Source organism: Odontomachus brunneus, unplaced genomic scaffold (genome assembly GCF_010583005.1).
Source record: "Odontomachus brunneus isolate Ranch 3 - 2012 unplaced genomic scaffold, Obru_v1 Obru_scaffold_020, whole genome shotgun sequence".
Taxonomy (NCBI): Eukaryota; Metazoa; Arthropoda; class Insecta; order Hymenoptera; family Formicidae; genus Odontomachus; species Odontomachus brunneus.
Window position 1 is genome coordinate 2,831,825 of NW_022639470.1, and position 21,480 is coordinate 2,853,304.

Here is a 21,480-nt window from a genome sequence, read left to right on the forward strand (position 1 = left end):
CTCTCTCTCTCTCTCTCTCTCTCTCTCTCTCTCTCTCTCTCTCTCTCTCTCTCTCTCCCCCCCTCTCTCTCTTTCTCTCTCTTTCTTTGCTACAGTTTCTGATCAAATTATTCTTTATTATGTTACACCATGTTCTGGAAATCGCACTTTCAAATAAAAATTTGGTTTCCTTTAAATTCCTTTAAATTTAGAAAATATTCCTTACAGATTATCCTATTTTCAATTAACAAATTTTTCTATTTTTTTAAAAGCTAATGCTATTTTCTTCATGCTAAATTGCTCACGAAAAAGAACTTTGGAGCTATTTAACATTCTTCTCAAATTTCTCGGCGTGACATCTCACTGGAAAAGTAGAATGACAAACAATTCGAGTCCGAGTAATTTTTTAATCACATAGAATAAATTCTTCATTTTAAACACTATACTAGACTTCTGTACTAGATTTCTGTATATTAGACTGCTAATTCCTTATGTATAAGATAACACAATGGTTCTTATGTACGAATATGTAAAGTCGTCCTTTACGTGCATGCGTTTTAAAGTCATATGTTTGCACATACCTAAAGATATTTAAAGTATGTTTACAAATATACATAAAACACGTTGTTTTCTTTCAGTGATTCAAAAAGTTTCTAAATTTTTAAATTGAATATTTACAATGTCTAAAAAATAGTCTAAATGTCTAAATTTACAATGTCTAAATTATACTTTCTGGAAAAGGAAGTGCGGTTCTCAATTGATAGCCTATTAATAGGAAATTATAAGATTAAAATATTTCAAAGATTTTTATGATACAACAAATTGTTATTTATAACAAAACCTCATATATTTTCACGTTTTTCGCTTTCCAAACCACTGTACACCGTCTCGCAAGAAGCGACGGAGGACAGGAGGAAGTTGTTCTGAGATCGTTTCACTAAATAACACTATAGAGATTTTGTATTCGCGTCCTCGAGAGTTGAGGTGTCTGCCGTGCCTACGTCTTCCGGTTACAAATTAATTTCGAAGCTCGCTGGCTCGCCCTCAAGGCCCAAGCGCTGTTGTGACACCGAAGGCGGCAAACGTAAATCCCATTAGGACACGTGGCGCGTAGGTGCCGTACAATATTAATATCCTCTCGCGAGACCTTTACTCGCACTCGGGCATAAAGATACTCTCGTCGTAAGCGGCGTAAGTCACGTTTTCAACCTGCTTCGAAACGCCAATTAAAATGTGATTCGCGCTACGGCGCTCGTCATCCTCTCCTTTCTTCTTCCTATCATTCTTGCGCGAAAGAGAGTTCCTTAATTAAATATATGAATAAAGTAAAATGAATAAGACGCACACTCGCGGAACGGCAATTACACACATCCCTCGTACGAATTTATTATTACTTCGAGGGGTGAAACAGGACGCGCTGAAGGGAGCGTGCCGTACGCTCGACTACGAACAATCTTTAGTAGACAAATTCGCTGTAATTCGCGGTTCTCCGACCGTATTTTCCTCACGGTACACGCTCGAGGAGACCTTGTAATGAGCAGAATAAACCCCCACGTCGTCGCGCATAATGCCCGGATCGCAGAAAGCAGCGACGTGCTTTCAAGGCGGCATTATTTGCAAATAACAACACGGGGGAACGAGACTTATACCGGCTCGGAGCCCTTTCTACGATTCTCCTCCTTTCTCTTTTTATATCGAGATACGCCACCAATCAAGGTACGCGAATGCTCCGTTGTTGAACGCGCGCGCGCGATACTAACTTTGATATTATCGATTCCGCTAATCGACATTAGCATTCCAAATGTCAATACAGACATACGTTAAGTACGTACATCCAGTTTTCGGTCAGCTGTATCTAGCTATGCGTGTCTCATGACTGTTCATTAATTCAGAAAGGGAGAAACGTGTGCTTTGGATTAACAATGGTGAGAAACGTGTAGCTAGAAACGAATGTGATTAGGCGGAAATTGTTAGTATACTGTGGTAGAAAAAATATTCTAAGAGGTAGTAAATATTTATTCGCGCGGAGGTATTACATATTTTCTTATACTAATCTATATACAGAATGTCCTGAAACAATCTTGGAAGCTATCGTGGAGGTATAATATGGATTGAGATGAACATAAAAGTCCTATACCGTTTTGTAATATTCGCAATAATTATCGAGATATTAATTAAAGAAGATTTGTGAATGAAGACTGTGAATTTGTGAATATCTCACGCGAGATATGATAGATGAACTGTAATGTATGCTGTTGTATATTAGGTTAAACTAAACAAAAAGGTTTTCTACTATTTTTCTAATAACTTTGTAGATTTTTAATTATTAATTAAAGAAGATTAGCGTAACGATCTGTATGATAACACTCTGTATAATACGCATCAGAATTGCGCTACTAGTCGCAGAATTCGCGATTACTTCGTCCGCATCGATAGATTCCGCGGTTGCCGTGATCAGTTTTTTTCTAAATTTCTTCTGTGTATATTTACATCGCGTAATTTGATTTCGTAAATAGAGACAAAACTTGTTACATTCAATATCGCGGAGATGAGTTTTGCTAGAATAAAATAATTCAACGTATCAATTTTACATATCTGTTTTATTCGTGGTATAATATGGACGCGCAGGTTTTCTGATAGCGGGATTTCGTTCATAGCTTTTTACGTAGAATTTCTTGCACGAGATACTATTGAGTATTACGTTGTTTCTTCATGAAAATAATATAACAGTCATGAGAATAAAACTAATATCTTTTGTTTGTTTATACGTCTGCAGTTTCGTTCGTTGTAGAGAACCTTAAGTGGTTACGACTATACTTTGCTCGCGATTTATGTGAATGATTTTTCGTGTTTTTATATTTACGCTCTCGAGTTTGCGATCACATCTTTAGAGAAATTCATTGAATTCGTGAAAATATTTCGGAAATATCCTGGAAGCCAACTTCCCAGAGATATTGCGGAAAAGCTCTTGCGCAATGTCGCAAAGTAATTTTCGCACATATGTTGCGAGGCCACTGTACGTGAGAATTTCACACCACTTGCGATTCTTCGTTGATGTATTTCAATAAAAATACACTGAGTATGATTAGAGAGTAGCGTCGGTTTGTTAACAAGGAGTGTACACATACATACACATACGGCGTCATGGATGCCTTATCATTCCCTAGATCTAGAGAGTTACACGCGATTTTCAGCCTTACACATAAACCATTAAAAAGATTGCAATAACTACCCAAACAGCACAAGATCTTCAAGGGATGTCCTTATGTGGACATTTAGAAGTCCTCAAAATGTCTTTGGGACATCCTGGGGACTCTTACACGGACATTTAGAAGTCCTCAGGGTGTCTTTGAGACGTCTTTGAAAGGTTGTGCTGTAGAGCAACCACAAACACGATAGAACTATAAAAAGATTTTCCTTTCTACTTAAGACCGATTGTTCCAACCTCTTGGTAGACTACCTGACGATCATGTGTCTGTCTAATCTGAAGAAAAAACGAAAACAGACATATGATTTAACTGTCAGATAGCTTACAAAGAGATTGGAACAATCGGCATTTAATTGTAAAAGTTCACTCTCTTGAAGTAAAATATTCATTTTGAAGCCGATTGTTCCAATCTCTTAATAAGCTACCTAACAGTTAAAGCATATGTCTATCTCTGTTAAGCTTGAAAAAAAACAGATATGATTTAATTGTCAGATAACTTATCAAGAAGTTGCAACAATCGGTCCTTAGTTGGAGTGAAATATTCACTCTTATGAAAAGTGAAATGTTCATTCATGACAGTATTTTCTCTATTGTTTGGAGTAAATATCCATTCCTTTTGAGTGAAACTTCACTCTAAGAAATTTAAAGAGTACATTCGGAGACTAAAAAATTGTCCGTAATTTTTGGAGTGAGTTTGTAAATTCATCCTTCTTGTCCAATGAAAGTTATCTCCCATTGGACAAGATGGAAAGTTCACAAACTCACCCTAAATATTACGAACAACCTTTTAATCCCCGACTGTACATACTCAAGGTGGGTTCCACCTGATACTGCAAATGCTTCGAAGCGCTACAAAGACCAATCATAGCCGTTTTTTACGCTCTCAAAAGCGTTTGTAACTTCACGTGAATCTCTCTGTTCTACGGATCTAATTCTACCCATCTCGACAGGTCGATAGCTCCCAGGTTTTCGACCGGCTGCGTCCGTTTCTAGCGTTCCTCATGACTATGGATTAATCCAGAAAGCGGGAGCGCGCTAAGTAAATACGAAAATCGCTTTCGTCTCCTTAGAAACCGAGATCGGCGACGGTGCCTACCACTTCCACTAAACACATTCACCGCGCCAGGGAATACCGGTTACCGGTGAGCACTAGTCTGCAAAACGTCGCCGTAGAACGTAAAGTGCACGCCAAGGTGCGATATGAAAAACAAAAAAGGAAAGAGATGAAGTGTCTACACCCGTCGTACACCTCGAGCCGACACCCTTGCCCGCCGTATTCCCGGCGCCGATATGATTTTCCCGTTTACGACGGCGTAAAATAAAACCGCGCGTCCCCGTCCATCCGTCCGTCCGTCCGTCCGTCCGTTGGTCCTACGTCTTATATGCCGCATATATGCAACGGAATGCAGTTATATCTCGCTTCTCGTCCGGCTCGAGAGCGCGGCGCAAAGTCGGATGAAGCGTTTCACGTTGGATATCGGCGAGAGAGGCGTATATCCGCGGCGTGTAACTCGACCGGACAGCTCGCCGTAGCGCGCGGTTTCGCATTCAGATACGAAAAAACGAGAGCGCGAGTAGGAACGTCGGAATCGTGTTAGGTGCAACACCGTGAAATCAGCTCTCGATTATACGTGGAAGCGCACGGCGCGTCTCTGCACTTAGGAGCGCTTTTTACGGAACGTCTCGACCCGGTTACGTCAGGGAAGGACGAGCGGGCTTGACGGATGCTCTCCGCCGCTTGTATTATCTTCCTCTCGCGAAAAGGTACCGTTGTGCTTCGCTGATATCGCCGGGAATAATGCCCGCCGCGGACACGTGGCGCATCAGGGCACGTATTATGGAACTCTTCTAGAATCGATTCCGACCGGAATGATTCTCCTCGATAGAAATCTAAGGAATAACGGAAATGTTCCAGTCGAAATCGAAGAGTTCCACTATACATGTCCAGAACGAGCTACTGACGCTCGTTTGCATTTTCGGCCGGCGAATCGCGGGCAACTAACGCGTTCGACAATGGCTGCGTTCGGGGAGACGCTATTTAGCGCTATGAGCGTCCTCTGTCCTTGTTCAACTTTCAGGAACAAACAAGGACAGAGCACACTCATAGCGTTAAATAGCGTCTCCTCGAACGCAGCCAACATGAGATCTGTGCTCCCCGCGCTTTCATCATACACAGGGAGATTTTCTATGATAAAAGTTTTTATGAAATAAGATCGCATTCTTGTATTCTTGTTCAAGTTAAAATATTCAGCAGCAAAACAGAAATATATGTAATACGCATGAGAAGTAATACACTTTCACGTTTCCGTATAAATATGAAGTGTTTATATCATTTCAAATCACAATATGAAGATTCAGTTTATGTATAATTTAAAAAATATATTCTTATATTGCATTAGTCGTAATTTCGAATTTTGGAAGTCTCCGTCCCACTGTGCGGCTTTTTGTTCGCGCGTCGTGTTGAGAACACGATTAACGCGATCCGTGGTGACTCTCGTATGTCACGAACCCGCCGAGAATTATCGTAATTGTAATGTGGCGTTATGCGACGAGACTTAGACTGTTCGTGCTTGACACTGGAAACGAAATCCGCAGGCACCGCAAACGTGTCGTTCCCCACGGCTCTTGTTTGCGTTTACTCGCGTCACTACTCGATCCTAAGTCAACAATTGTCGAATACACCCGTGGCGGTGCAACAATGCCGGCGTTTCCCGCAGGGCATTGGGCTGAACTATCGACGCGCAGTTCGGAATATTTCTCTCACGGACGTTTCGTCACTTTTGCCGTGGATGGAGGCGTGAATTGAACGAAACGCTACCCTCACGCGGTGCTGTTCACCATTAGAATCACAATGCGACGAGGTGGCGGCGCAAACAAACGAACGGGAAACATCCGAAACATCGGAGACGGTTTGTACGACGAATTCGAATGGATTACCGAGGCGGTCGCATTGTAATGACGCGAGTTAATGCCTCTACGGTACATTGTGGCATAATGAGAGCCGGCAATAAAGCAGCTGAATATAGTGCGCCGCTCGCCGAGCAGTTTTCTCAGCCTATTGTGGTGGTGTATCAAGCTCCGCTCGCGTGACGTTTAACCTGACATTCAAGAGACCGTCCGTGGCGAATCGGCTCGACTTTTGCGCAATTCCGCGGGAAACACGCCGGGAAATTCTGCCGCGTATTCTTGCGTACACCGTCGAGCACCGCCGTCGACATTGTTTTATCGTCGTTATCATTCAAGCTGATAAGATCGGCAAACGCAAACCGGCGACCGCAGATATAAACACCACCGTGTATCTTACGACACACATTGCAAGTTCGCGAATGTAAAAAAACGTCCTCTGCGTTCCGCGAGGTGAGCGCGACTCTAGTCGATTCCCGTAATTAACATTCGACTGGCGAGCACGCCGGCTAACGATGGAAACGAAGGGCAAGGTGCGGAACGAATTGGCCGAACGAGTCGAGGCGAAAACAGCTGTTCGACCGTAATCATTCCACGGAACTTGAACGAAAACCCCGACTCTCGGAGAAGGCTCCAACATGGTCCAGCGCGTCCGCGATTCGAATGCTCCCTCAATTACTAATTAGAGTAATAATAAGCAATCACTCGCCTCGGGTATGAGAATCGGTGTAGCGGCCTCCACGCATCATCGACCGATAATCGAATCATCGAGATCTTGGAGAGAGAGAGAGAGAGAGAGAGAGAGAGGAGGGGGGAAGGAAAGAAATAAGACAGGAGGATCAGACATCGGATGATTCGAGAAGGCGAGAAACATTTCGAGACAGAAAGAATTCAAGAAAGACGGAAATGCTTTCCGCTCGACTGTCGCTTTGTTGAGAGCATGTTGAATTTACCGACATAATGCAGCTTTGTAGCCCTGGTAGAAATTTAATGCAGTTACCGTGAACAGTTATGTTAATTTTGTCTAGTAACTGAAGAATAAAACTGGTTGGGATCCCAATGAAGATATAAGATATCCCAATGATGATGCTCTTCCTGCAGTTACTGCACACAAAAGATGCACAAAATCTGAGTCTATTTATTGTATGAAAACAATGGAAAATAGACACGAAACTATATGATTGTTTAATAATAAAGTTTGCTCATAAAATAGACAGGTTTAGTTATAGTAAGTAGTGTTTAATTTTTGTGCATGATTTTTAATTATGAAATATTTATATTTTAATTATGAAATATTTTAATACTAGTGAGAATCACAGCGCAAAAAATCTTATGTGTGTAACACATTTTCATATTTTTCGTCTTTTATATATAGCATCGTTACCATTAAACCAACAAACGATACATATCCTTTCAACTATTTTTGTAGTTGTACTATTTTGTCAAGTTCTGAGTGTAAGCTATCATGATAGTCTTCGTTTGTGTCATTAGTGTCAGAATAGCCTGATGTGTTCTCGTCGCAATAAAATTCTTAACATATATCCCACATTTCTCTTTTGCTTATTTTCACTCCTAACCTTATCATCTCTGTCACAGATTTAATATTGTCAAATGCCTTATTTCTCTCAACTTCGCTTTCCTTTTCCTATGCTTTCCTACATATTCACTTATTGTTCACGCAATTTTCAGTTCTTTCCTAATAATATAAATAAATACGTTTTATATTTAATCAGGATAGAAATTATATATTATATAGATAGACATTATAATATGTGCAAATTATATAAATTAATATCACTGATACTTGGAGAGAAAGGGTCCACATATTATACAGTAAATTGCTTCAACCACTGAATCTAGTTCTTGCTCAATTATTTTCACAACTGATGAGAATGCATCAATACTAAACAATAATTGAACGGTTGTCTACACAAACTGCATACATTTTTATCAGAATAGGGTTAAAAATAAGAAAATTTTTTACGCACAAAATTTTTTCTTGTTTTTTATGTTGTTTCTATTTATTTAGTGCCTTTGCGCGCATTGACATTTGTACGTGCACTCTGTAGAAGCATTTACAATTCTACGCAACATAATAAGAAAACAGTGCAGACTATGAAACTGCAAACTGTGCTGTATCAGTAAGCAACATCTCTTCAAGCGAATCGAAGATGCGGTTATAGATTGTTAATAAAAGGATCGCACAAAACGCGGGTTATCCCGTTGACTCAAATCGCGTTTGTCTTGCCGAAGCAACGTGGCCCTCTTATGAATAAACAGCGCTTTTGATTATCATCCGCGGCACCGTTATCCCGGGAAGAAAGTACGGAACTTCGTTACGCAATGGGCAATAAGACGGGATTAGTGTATAGAAGACACGCGCGCGTGTTTACAGCTGTTCCCTAAGCGCGGTCTTTTGGAAAAGCCGTCGAAAAGAATCCGAATAAAATCGCGGAAGCAGAGGTGAGAGAGCCACCTCCGCCGCCGCCGCCACGACGTACCGAGCGGTATATTGTGCTCGGTTCTCTCGCCGCGATAACGGTCGCGATCGCGAAGATACGCGAAATTGCGGGTCGAGTTGCGATGCGCGAGCTCCTTTGAAATTCCTCCGCCGAATGTATCGCGGGAGCGCGGCGAGCTCGTCGTTTATGCAGATTCATTCGGGCCGGTTGACGACGCGAGCAGGCTATCGCAATAATCGGCGGGACTTTAACCGGTAATACGCGGCCTTATTTCATCCAAGGACTCGCGGCCTTTTTTCGCGATCGCCGCGGCCGATAGTTTGATTTTCTGCAATGACGTCGGCCGGGTGTGCTGGACCGCGAAACGAAAGAAAGGAATCGGACCCTACGCTGAATAGCGAACGCACTCGAACGTTATCGTTAAACTCGCCGTATGGAAATGATGCCTATAAAGCCGCGCCGTGCGGCACGCGCAAAAATAGTGAGAGCCGAGTATCTCGAAGCCCGTTTGATCTCGCTCATTGTATTAGGCGTAGCGCGAATTACACTATAATAGGAGTTGACTGGTTTTCGAGGTCGAGTATCTACACCCGAGCGAGCGAAATTTATGGTGAGTGTACGGTACTCAAAATCTCCTAGCGGAGCTTGGGACGCGTTGCTCTTTCAAAAACGAATACATCTCGCGTGAAATTCATTACGCGGCGAAATCGCACACTTCCACTTTTGATCGACCCAAAAACGGACTGACAACGTAAGAAAGTAGAATGTGACACATTTGGTTGTACAATTAAATCAACATTCCTTTAGCGGGGATCTTCGCCAACGAGCGGGCTTCAACGGAACTCGTAAGAGCGAATAGTTCAATCCGAAGCCGAGCGTTTTCGTAATATTCCCTTTAAGTGTTGTATCGCCTTTTTTCCAGGGTTGGCAAAATTCCACATTTTTTGGACAAAGTCCATGCCAGTGGTAAGAACCGGAACGGCAAAAACTGATATTTTCTACTCGAAATAATAAAACGAATATGTTAATTATATCCTTTCAAGCAGAGATTGAACTCTTTTTACAATCATTCTTTTTTGTAAAAGTCAGAAATATAAATATCAGAACGTGGTGGAAAGTATTAAAGGCTATAATAAGTTTTTCCTTTTCTTCTTCTTTGATTAATAACTCAAAATTTTACATGCATTTTTTGTAAAAATAATCATCTCTCTAAAAAAACTTATATATCTGCTTTCAGCTCAACGAGATTTTTCATTTAATACCTATCTCAATCCCTTATTTCCTTAACTAGATTGGGGGAACATCTTGGTCGCACTCTTTACTATAATCTTTTCCACTGAATTTTTTTTATTAATCCTGCTTTTTTTCCTCGTTTAACGGCCTAAGCAGAAGGCGCGCTGAGCGCCTGTCGCGCGAATACGGCGTCCTCTCATTCGAAAACTGAGACTTGCAATCGAAAAGGCCGCACGACCTGAGCGCGGCCGCTCGCGCCCGGAACGACAATTTTCCAGCGATCGTTCACGGTTCGCGGTGTGCCGCTCGTAATGACCGCTCTGCTCCCCGTAGCGTGTCATCAACATTTGCAGAATCGCTCATTGTCACAAATGACTCGAGCGCCGTGGCACGCACCGCCGCTCGCGGTGCAAAAAGGCCACGCGCGCGAGTTCATAAAATCTCGGGCCGGATCGCACGTCGGCTTATTATCGATGCATTGCGAATCGTATAGCTTGAACCGTTCGCCCTCTGCGACCGTCGACGTGACAATCGCACACTTTCACGAGACAAATATGGTCTTGCTCACATATTATGTAAGCCGCGAGTCCATTTTACCTGTAGATATTAGGCATAAATATAACGCCCCAAAAAGTACTGGGTTGAGAGAAAAAAAGAGGGAGAAAGATAAGTTCGTGCGGATTTTTGCCTAATTGACATCCGTATGTTAATACTGCGAGCATAGTTTTATACAGTTGCCATCTATGTGTACTATAATCTTGATAACTGACATGTTAAAACATATTTTATAGTATAAGTGATAGTGTTTAAAAAAGTACAGCTTTGTAGCGGTTTGAAAATGAAAGGCTGTAATGAGTTTTTTCTTTTTTTTTTTTAATCTTCCTTCATCAACAACATTTTTTGTTTGCAAAATGGTAAATGATATTCGATTTGATTTAATTTACATATACACTATATAAGAAGATTACGTTAAGAATAAGATTATACTTGTTTGGATCGTTCGCGACATGGGGCAGCGAGATTTTATTGTACAAAGACAGACTTCACTTTACTTAACAAATTTTCTATTTTCACCAAGCACAACCGCGCATTTCCACGCGAGGCTCAGAATCGGAATTTTGATTAGCGCGTCGTAGAAAATGCGAGGATCCCGCAATAAGAAGAAAGTCGCGAGCGGAACACGGGAATTAGCCCGAGGAGATGTCAGCGTCAACGTCACGCAGCGAAAAATGCCCGTTCGCAGTGATCTTTCGCGGAAAATTACACGGACAGGTCCTACGAACGAAAGTCGTTCCGCTCAACTCTCTCCTATCCCAGCCATCGCGTTTTTGCCGTCTGGCAAAATATAAATCTGGGCGTTTCAGATCGCGTGTGCACGTTCCGAAACAGATAAATGGTCAGATTACTGAGACATCAAACAGGTAGCCGTCGGTCGTAGATGATCGGATGGGCGTTATTCGGCGCGTTATTCAGCTATTCATCTATCTGGAGCGACGAGAGCGCACGCTCTGGAATTGTACGGTACGTCGGCTTATACCGTACCGCTTCACCATCTTCTGCTTTATATCGCGCGCGAAAAAGCGAAGCAACTGAAAGACACACTTCCGCGCGCGCGCGCGCGCTCGCTCGCTCGCTCCACACGATGGATACTACTACCCGGCCTGTCCGATCATCATACCAAAGAATAGCTTTACCCCTGAAACGGTAATTGCGGCCCAGTAATAACGCCTTTCCAACATTTACCCCGTTCGCTTATTATCGCCGCGAGGTACTCCGCGCAACGCACGTTTCTCCTGGGGATTTACATGCGTCCGCTTTTCATGATTTACAATGTTTAGAGGCGTGCGGTCGATATCCCGCGGCACCACGCTCCTCCGCCCTCTCTCCCCCGCGCAGCACTCCCACTTCTTCCTCAAGTCCACGCTCGTTCCCCGTTTTGCCCCCCTGCGTGTTGATTCCCAAGATTACGGGCCAATCGTCGATTATGCCCGCTCTGGAAGCTCGCAATTTCAATGGCTATTGCCTGCCAACAGGAATATTAATGCGAAATGGATTACCCGACGCTTGTTCCCTTTCCGCCGCCTCGACGTCGCCTATTATTCTCTCTGTCTCTCCCTCTCTCTTATCCTTTCTTTTTCCCGATACGAAGGACATCCGGTTGCAATGTCCACCGGCATACTGCCACGGTACGCACGAAACGGTAGGATGGGATAGAGACGCGACGGGGAAAATATTCAAGATGCCGCCGAGATAAACGGCCTAGACAGTCGTCGGCTGCGGTTGATCGCCATTCTCGAATGCATAATGTCGGTCAGGTCGATTTAATGACACACGTGCTGTTTTTTGCCCGCGCTGGTCGGAATAGAACAATGTGAAATACCGAGTCGATACGTTGCCTCGCCGGAGGTCATGGATATATATATATATATATATATATATATATATATATATATATATATATATATATATATAAGCGAATTCGTAACATATTTACTCTCGCGAGACAACTTAAGACGACCGCGATATGACTTTTCCTCAGCAGTTGGGCCCAATAATAAAAATATGTGTTGATTGCTTTATATAACTGTTAAATTAGAAAACTGTTGGAGATTAATCGATTAAAAATTTTTTTGACTGAATTAAAAATCAAAATTGATCAATCATCCTACACAGGAAGAGAATATCATAGTTTCCTCTTTTCCATATAAATTCTTTTCAGTTTTACTATGTTTTTAGTAGTAGTTTAGTAGGAATAGATTGTTAGCAAGATCTATCTAAGGAACGCAGTAAGTTTCGCTAGAAACATAGCAAATGTTATAAAAGCACATTTCAGTTTCTAAAATACAAGTAGCATGTATGAAATGAACGAATAGTGAATTATTGCGGAATGTCGATCTTTTGCTCGGTTACAATATAGTAATTTTTATCATAAAATTTTCTCCGTTTATAAAGTTACAAATAATCTTATCGATTGACAAAATTAATTTTTAACGATACCTTGATGTAATTGATTATATTGATTAATAATTAATTTCATCAATCTATTAAATTATCCGTGATTACATGTATAACGATTGATTAATTTTCATTATTAATTTGCCGATTATTCCAGTCAAAGAAAATTTTAATCAATTAAAGACCAGCACGGTCTTTCAATTTAACAATCACACAAATAATCAAGATACCTTTTTATTATTTTCATTGTCGTACGTATTAAATTAATAAGAAGAATCGATCTAATTATGCAGTTAACCGGTAATATTTTCTCTAAGAATGCTGAGACATTTTGACGTGGGACACTTGGTCTAATCACCAAGACAGATAAATCATGTAATTCCATATAGATGACCTGGAAAGTAAGTACTGATCTTTGCGAATTGAGAATTGGAACGTGCTCCAGTCGAACTGGATCATCTATCTGGTAATCAGCTAAAAGAGATGCAACTAGGAGAGCTAGAAGCCTACATTCGCCAGATGTGAGTGAGTACGGCAGGTTCACATAATCTTCTTGTGAGCAGAACCCCCTTTCCTTCCTTCTTTCCCCCATAAAACACTCTTGAGCAATACATGCAAGTATATTGCTGGTTTCAAGGCAACAGCGTTTCACCCACGCTCATTTCATACGCCTTTCTTTTCACACCGTAGCGAAATCCTTACGTTCGCAGTGTTACGTGATCGCACGAATAATTTTCATTATTTTACACATTGACTGTTAATTGTATGCCTGCCTACGACTCGCTTGTCTGTGATCTTGCTTACATTCTTGGTGGATTTTAATGGTAGTCTTTAAAGAGTCGTGTCAATAATCATTACTTGAAACTTGTCCTACGTGAAATTGATACTCAAATCTGAAGAGTTAGATGAAATTTTTTAATTTAAATTATATAATACACGTGACATTACATTTGCAATCGCGATTCAGCCTGAGGAACTCAGGCCTAACTCATATTAAAATCTAGGTGTCTCACCTGAGGCAAGTTTCAAGCAACGGTTATTAATATCGATCTAAAAATTTGTTTGGTCACTGCCAAAGATCTGAAAAGATCGGAAGGTTCGGTTTATAAGTAAAAAAAAGAATTTATCTTTACTGAGATTTTTGGATCTTCCTTTTGTTGTATCATTGAAAAATGAATATCTTTTATATATTCGATTTTACCATTCTTTAAAATATCAAAAAGATCGACGACATTGGGAAAAGTTTCTTTATACCTATTCTTTATATCCTCCTTTTGAATAATTTATACTTGAGTCGATTCAATATGTTCAAAATCTTAAAGGGATTAGAAATACCTAAAATATACGTTCGCAATTTTATGTACATCATATACTTAAAACACTGTATTTTATATACCATTTTCATTCTAAAAATTAATGTGTTAGGTTTATATTAATAATTGATAGAGGAAAAGTTATAGTGATTAGCAATTTTAGAATTTCCATTTTAAATTGTTTCTTGATGCGAAACTGATACTTGTAGAACTCATTCTTTTTGCAAAGATTAGAATTCTTGCAAGATTCTAGGCTACAAGCATACATAATTATATTGGAAAAATAAAATATATCCTGCTTACACACACGAAACAAAATAAATTGAAATAACAAAAATCATAGTTGTTGGCATTCTTGTTGATTAGCATACTTGCCATAGTGATTAGCACTTATTAAAAATATATTAAATAAAAAAATAATCTAAAGCTAATTAATGATTCAGACTCAATGTTTAATACATTCCAAGATCCTCTGCTAAATAATTTATTAGATAAATGCACTGTTCACACACATCAGTATATTGGCAGCTTCTGATTGCAACCTAATGAGTTAATCACCGCGACTTTATCAACTGCTTTTCTTACTTTATTATCAACAACTGCATAATTGATAACAGTCTTATTATATCACATTTAGTCTGTTTTATCTTTAAATGTGCCGATATGCTAATCATTGTAATCCCTGCCAGTCACTGTACCTCTTCCTCTACTTAAAATAAGATTTAAGACTCAGATTTGAATCCATAGTTAGATGAGAGATTTCCAGTTGAATTGTTGTTACAGATACAAATGTCACACATGTCACAATTCAACGAAAAGGTTCAACACACGAAGAAGTTTCAAGTGACACTTATTAATGCGGGCTTTAATGCGCCATTATATAATAGCAATGCGTACGGTCAAAGGGTACGAAAGTTGGCACGCAACGACTTTCACTGCAGCCCTTTCACGACGAGAAGTCGCGACCCGAACAGGATCGCGATTCAAGCGCTTATCGACGGTATTTTAATAAGCGTTACGTTTAGAGGTCTCCCCCGTTTAGAGTGTCTTTGGTATGTGACGAGGCGATTGGCTAGCCGTAATTAACAACCGCAGATATAGCTACCTGCATCGGCGACAGGCGAGGCTCTTTATATGTGTAGGACTCTCGGTTCTCAAAGATAGTTAAAGATAGTTATGTTTCATTCATAAGAGGGGATCCTCGGCCGCGTGCACGAATGCCCGCGGAAAACGAGCGTATAATCATCGCGGGCTTTCGTTGTTTCACCCGGTCTTACTGGCTTCGTGATGATTTTTCATGCGTCGCGCCGTCCATTCGATACAAGGTCGGCCGAACTATGCCGTCTGAATAGGTCTGGTACGGATACTTTCGTTGGCAATTGCGCAACCGCATCGCTAATTATCAGCGGTCGCGTGAGCGCGGATGCTTCGTTAACGTATCGAAAGTGATGCTTTCGTTTTTGTGTGCACACTCATCTTTCTCATGTGGCCAACACACGCAATACAAGTTTTTCGCGTTTCTTAACCAGTCTTTGTCGAGACAGCCGGTTCCGTTAGTCATAGTCGTGTTTGTCATGCTTTTCCCACCAGGTCCCTTTTCCAAAGGATTTCCCCAATTTCTTGATGCCAATTTCTTTGTGACCGACATTTTGAACCCACCGATTCACAAGAATTTTTCCTTTGTTTCTTCAAGTACCTGAATCATGTCAACAAAGGATTTGTCTTTTAAAAAAATGACGAATCTATGGGAATCTCGGTTTATATTGTTTGCCATGCTTTCTCACTAGATCCCTTTCTCAGAGGATTTCCCAAATCTGGTTGCCGTACTGTGCCATTTCTGATGGATATATCTTAACTCACCGAGAACTCACAAGAATCCTTCCTTTGTTTTTCTAAGAGCCCGAATCGTGTCAACATTTTAATCATCTTTTAAAAAGGTGACAAATCTATGGGACAAATCTCGGTTTACATTGTTTGCCTTATTTGAGATCTTATTATAATTTTTTTTTATAACTGAGTGCCGCAGCGTTGTGTTCTGCCACACGCTATTACTTTCTCGACATTTCAGATATACGATACCTTCCAACGTTCTGCGAATTCCCGTTCCTAAGTTGCTACACATTTCACACTGAAGAATGTCAAAATTGAGATTCGTAAAATATACTCCTGCAGTTCGACTTATGATACCTCTTGACACTATTACTTCTCACATTATTACTTTTTTCGTCTTACTTATTAAGTTGTAAAACCCTTATTGTATAAACTTAAGACATACTTTATTAATCAAAATAGTTTCCATTCGCTTCAATACACTTCTTCCAACGTGATACAGACACATTAATGCCTTTCTCCGAGAAACCGGGAGAACGAGAAATAAAATGATTGAATGGCTCTTTTATGTCGACTTCATTTTTGAAAATTTTCTTCCTTCAAAAATCCGCCGCTTAAATAAATGGTAATATATTGGTAAAGGGTCAGGAGAGTAAGGGAAATGAGGAAAAATTTCACAGCAAAGAAAAACTGATCTTTAAACGCCGAATCATATTATGAGTTCATATGAGTCCCAGTTTTTTATCTTCCCTCAGACTTTTAAATGTCGGGAAATTGTTGAATAATGAATTTTGATTGTCCCGGAGATTTTTCAAACTGCTAGACGCTCTGCTTCGACTGTTTTCGACGGGATAGATGAAATCTCCCCTAGTGCTGATCCTTATAATATATCTTATTGTCATACTCCTCTCCTTCTATCCTTCTCCATTCTTTCTGCGTTCTGCCTCAACGGAATTGCCTTTCTCATTACCATCTCTTTGTAGCCTCGATAGACTTTCAAATTTTCAAGATCAGACACATTTTCAAGATCTGTATCATCAGATCTCAACTTCTTAAATCAACGCCTAATGCTTCGATAACTCGCAATATCATCACCAAATGTCATATTAATGTTTCGAATTAACTCAGCCGCACTGTGACCGAGCTTCAACTCGTATAAGTAAATCACGCGAATTCCCTTATTTTCCATCTCGAATTAAATCCATGTGAACAAAGCCATGTATACTATACGTTATAAGTGAGGCAATGCACACACATTAACAATATATTAGGAAATATACGCTTTTCAAATGACACATATACAGCATTACTTACGTAGCAAAAAATTGAACTACAAAAGAGAGAAGTTCATATTTCTAAAAACGACTATTTCACTTGCGACAACCTAATATTACAACTGCACAAATTTGCCCACGTCTCAGACTCTTGTTAACCCTCGCTTGCCTCTCCCAATGAACGCTCGCAATATAATCCTTTTGTGACATACGCCTCGAGAATTCGGAGATTCATTTAAGTTACCATCTGCTCCGATTTAAGCGATAGCGCAGCGCACCATCGCGCCGACAGCGCGCTTGTCCACGCCGTTCGCCACGGCGTGGAAGAAGCAACCTACGGACGCGCCGCGGAAAAGGTCAAGGCACTAGCCTTGATATCGACCTGGTGTCAAGGCCATCACCGCGGTGCAGCGTCTCGCGCAGACAACGCAGACGTGAATTATTAAAAAGAAAAAGAAGAAGAAGAAAAAGCGACGTGACTCGCGAGAGGCTCTCTCGACAACTCGTGGAACGAAGTAACGATCGTCGTCGATTACGAGCGCGAATGCAGCCGTCCTGTTCGAGCGTGCGATCGCCTTTTTAATCAAAGAAAGCTGCGCCGAAGATACCATACACGAAACAATGGATCTAACCGGAAAATCGGTTCAACGCACTGCCGGCTGTGCGCGAGAGGGAGAGAGAGAGAGAGAGATTCCTTGAGAATGTCGAGGTTCGCCATTAATGGCGGCTCGCGTCCGATATACCGCGTACACCTTACACACCAAGACGCGCGCCTCGTGCGACGCTCTTTTCCCCTTCTTCGAGGCGCACTCGAATACCCTCGTGTCGGTGGTTTTCGGGATCGTGTCAGGATATGTCGCGGGGAATACGTACACCAGAGATCCGCTGAAGATCGCTACCTCTGAGAACTTGCTCGAGCAAGAGAAAAATTCGTTACAACTCACGACGGCGTTGCCTTCCCGCGGCAGGGAGAGCGATTGAATTCGTTATACGGCGCGTGGAAGTGAGCTTCCGGCTATTTTCGGAGCGGGCGCACCGAATTTCGCGGATCTCATTGGACCGCGGGCAGGATCCATTTGACGTTGTGGCTTGCTTTACGTGCTCCGAAACGTTGGCAACCCCAAACACGTGTTTACGCGTTCCGCGCGCGTTTGCTCTCGTCTGCACTGAAACAAAAGCGCATGCACTCGTCTCGGCTCTCCATGTGTACAGCTGCGGATTGCCCTCTGTGTCAACTGGCTCGCGCGAGATTTTCACTCGCGACCGGGGAATTGGCTCGACGTTTGAATTGAAGCGTAAAACACGGAACAGACGTGATCAAGTCACGCGCGCGTACTCGTTATGTAACAATCGCGTTTGCGGCCTAGGCACGTGGTGCTGCGTCTCGCGCTTTCCCGTGAAGCAGGCGTCGGGAGCGGGCTTCGACGATGGGGGCAGGTGCGAAATGCGCCTTCCCGTCTTTCATCGTACGCCGGGAAACCCCTGTGAGCGAAGGCAGCTTCGCCGCCACCACCTGGCACGCCGACACGCAGGTGTGAGGAGCGTGAGGAGCGGAGAGAAATATATCGGATGGCTGACGTACCTGTAGCTACGCGGGTCCCCACCTGTTGATGCACCGAAGAAGACGGCCGCGGCTTCGCTCGTTCGCCGTTGCTATGCAGCCACTGCTGTCACGTACTGGAAATGCCAGTGCTCCAGGTCGATCGCGCACGTCCGTCGGAGTTTCTCCGACGGAGGAGAACGACAACGATGATGATGCAACCTGATGAAGCGCGACAAGTACGACGGAATCAGCACACCCACTGTATATTCACACCACGTTATGGCCACGCCGGGGCGCTCTTTTCCAGACGAGGTCACGTGCGAGAGAGGGTGGTTTGTCCTCTCTGCATTTTTTCTTCCTCCTTTTCTCTCCCTTTCTCTCGTGATATCCCGGAAGCTTTCTATCAATGATATCCCGGAACAGGTTCACCACGTCGTCGACGCGACGGTAGGACGATGATAGTCCAGTTAAAGGGCGTCTTCGACGTTCCCTGACGGGCACGATGCCGACACAGACTCCGTCATTCCACCAGCGGATTTTGTGACGAAAGGCACGAGCCGCGATCCACTCGGTGCGAGAGCCACTGCACGACTGTTGCCGAAGTTAGCCGACCGCAGGCCCGAGCGCGTCCGCCGACAACAGCCGAGAAATCGCGAGAGTGACCGAGCTCGGCCGATTCGAGTGGATGGAATGCGCGCGGCGGAAACCAGCCGGCATCGGAATCGGGATCGGGCGCTCGGTGCTCGCCGGTTCGAAGGCAATCCAAGGCAAACGACCGCTCTACCCGTTCTTCGTTCCTCCGCGCCGTAGAGGCCCCTACGACTGCTATAATCTATGTCTATTATCCCTCTTCTCCGCTCCTTCGGTCCACGCGCAAACGCGCGTCTCGCTCGCTCGCTCCTCGACCGCGTTATCCTGGCCGTTCCTCGCGGCGCGCTAAATCCGCGACGATACGAAATCCAGGCTTGATCGGTCGCGTTTTAGGTCGCCTCGTTTCCGCGAATTCAGCAAGCACAAGTTCAACGGGTATTTGATAGACAAGCGCTGGTAATCGTCCTTCTTTTCTTGAGCGTTTTTAAGCTTTCATGACTCGCATGAGACTGACAAAAGAGATGTTTTTTTTCGAAATCATAAGCGTTATCGCGCGCGAAGACCCGATAGCTTCCTGTGATTCATCTTTCTCTCCACTTCAGTACCGCTCACGCGTTCGCATTGTTAGCGCGTGTGGGAGATCTCGTCATCTACCGGTCATGAGTCTGATATGTAACTTTTTATGTTAAGTATCTTATTTTAATTTCCGGTAATGGTAAAAACATTTGTTTGTATCTTCTGAAAATATGTATTATTATTAAAGACTAAATTATTAAACAAATATATTTGGCCATAAAATAATAATTTTGTTCCACTTAATAGTAAATCTATCAACAATGCTTAGGGAAAGGTTGATCCAGTTTGGGGATCACGAGCTGGTCATTTCAAGGCAGAATAAAAATGACTTATTGTTCAAGAAAAGAACTCGAGAAACCAAGTATTCATGTCGAACTTGACAAATATCTTTCTGTTTGGGATAGAGAACGGCATGCGTTATACATTTCGATCAATTTTCGACTTGTTCTGCCTAGCGCTATTGCCCTTACCTCATCGTCCCGCACGCAACCTACGAGCCGCTCGAGACTCAGGAGCGTATGACTTGTAAACATATGTTTCTAACAGTGAAAAGCTATTTGAAGCATATGTTTACAAGCCATACGCTCCTGAGCGGTTCGAAAGTTGCGCGCGGGACGATGAAGTAAAGAGAATAGTGCTAAGCGGAACAAGTCAAAAATAGGTCGAAATGTGCAATGCGTACCAAGCTCTGGTCTGGGACATAATATGCCAAGAATATTATGTTCAGGCGCCTAACGATGAATAATTCTTATTTTGTATTTCTATAATTCATATTTTTTAAATTTGTTACTAAGTCTTTAAAGCTTAGAAAAGAGTTGTTACGTTTTTATTTATTTTTTTCGTAGAGGTATAATCTCTCCTATGTCAATTTTTCGTGAGGTTGTTTCAAAAGATATTTTCAAAAATAAAAACTGATTTGTATGTATATGATTCACTATTTTTTGTTTTGTTTTGTTTTTTTTTTATTAAAATGCATCCTCAAATTTTAACTAGAAACTACAGTTTGTACCCCGAAAACAAACTTTTAATATTTTATTTTTTCATTATGTAAAAATTGGTTTCATAGTATGTGAGTCTTTATACCGAGAGAAATTATTTGATAGAAAATTAGCAAATGAATATTTCCGATCAAATTCCAATCAATTTTTATATTTAATTAGGATATCCAATATAATTTCATCCGATCATAATTTCATCAAATAAATTGAGCAAAAAATTATGAATTAAAATTTCTCATGGCATTTCTCGGATATTTCCTGATCATATTTAAAAATTAATCGATATTTTGATCGGAAATATCCGTTTGTTAATTTTTTATCGAATAATTTCTCTCAGTGTACGGAAATCACGTGAGTTCTAAAAAGTTAATAATTTATTGAGTAATCGATTCTTAAAATTTCATTAGGAGAGACTTTCTAAAGCGTTTCTATTAATCAGAAACTAATTTGTATGAATCAATATATATCTATCGACATTACGAATGGTGACTTAATGTAAAAACTAGTTTTTATTTTTTTTTTACTGGTTAGACGTATGCAAGTTTCACTAGAAAAGTTTGAACATTGGCATACATCGCGCGTATAAGAACAAGATAATACTTTATGAAATTATG

General features: G+C 41.6%; 1 protein-coding gene across 3 annotated transcripts in view; it reads right to left on the reverse strand.

Annotated features, from left to right (window-relative positions):
• The window catches only part of LOC116842044, a 196,905-nt gene extending 177,602 nt beyond the window's left edge, over nt 1-19,303 (reverse strand). For all 3 annotated transcript variants that reach the window (XM_032810687.1, XM_032810685.1, XM_032810688.1), the window contains exon 1: nt 18,741-19,303. The gene's annotated coding sequence lies outside the window, so the exon portion shown is untranslated. The remainder of the gene's footprint in view (nt 1-18,740) is intronic.
• Between the last annotated feature and the right edge of the window lie 2,177 nt (nt 19,304-21,480).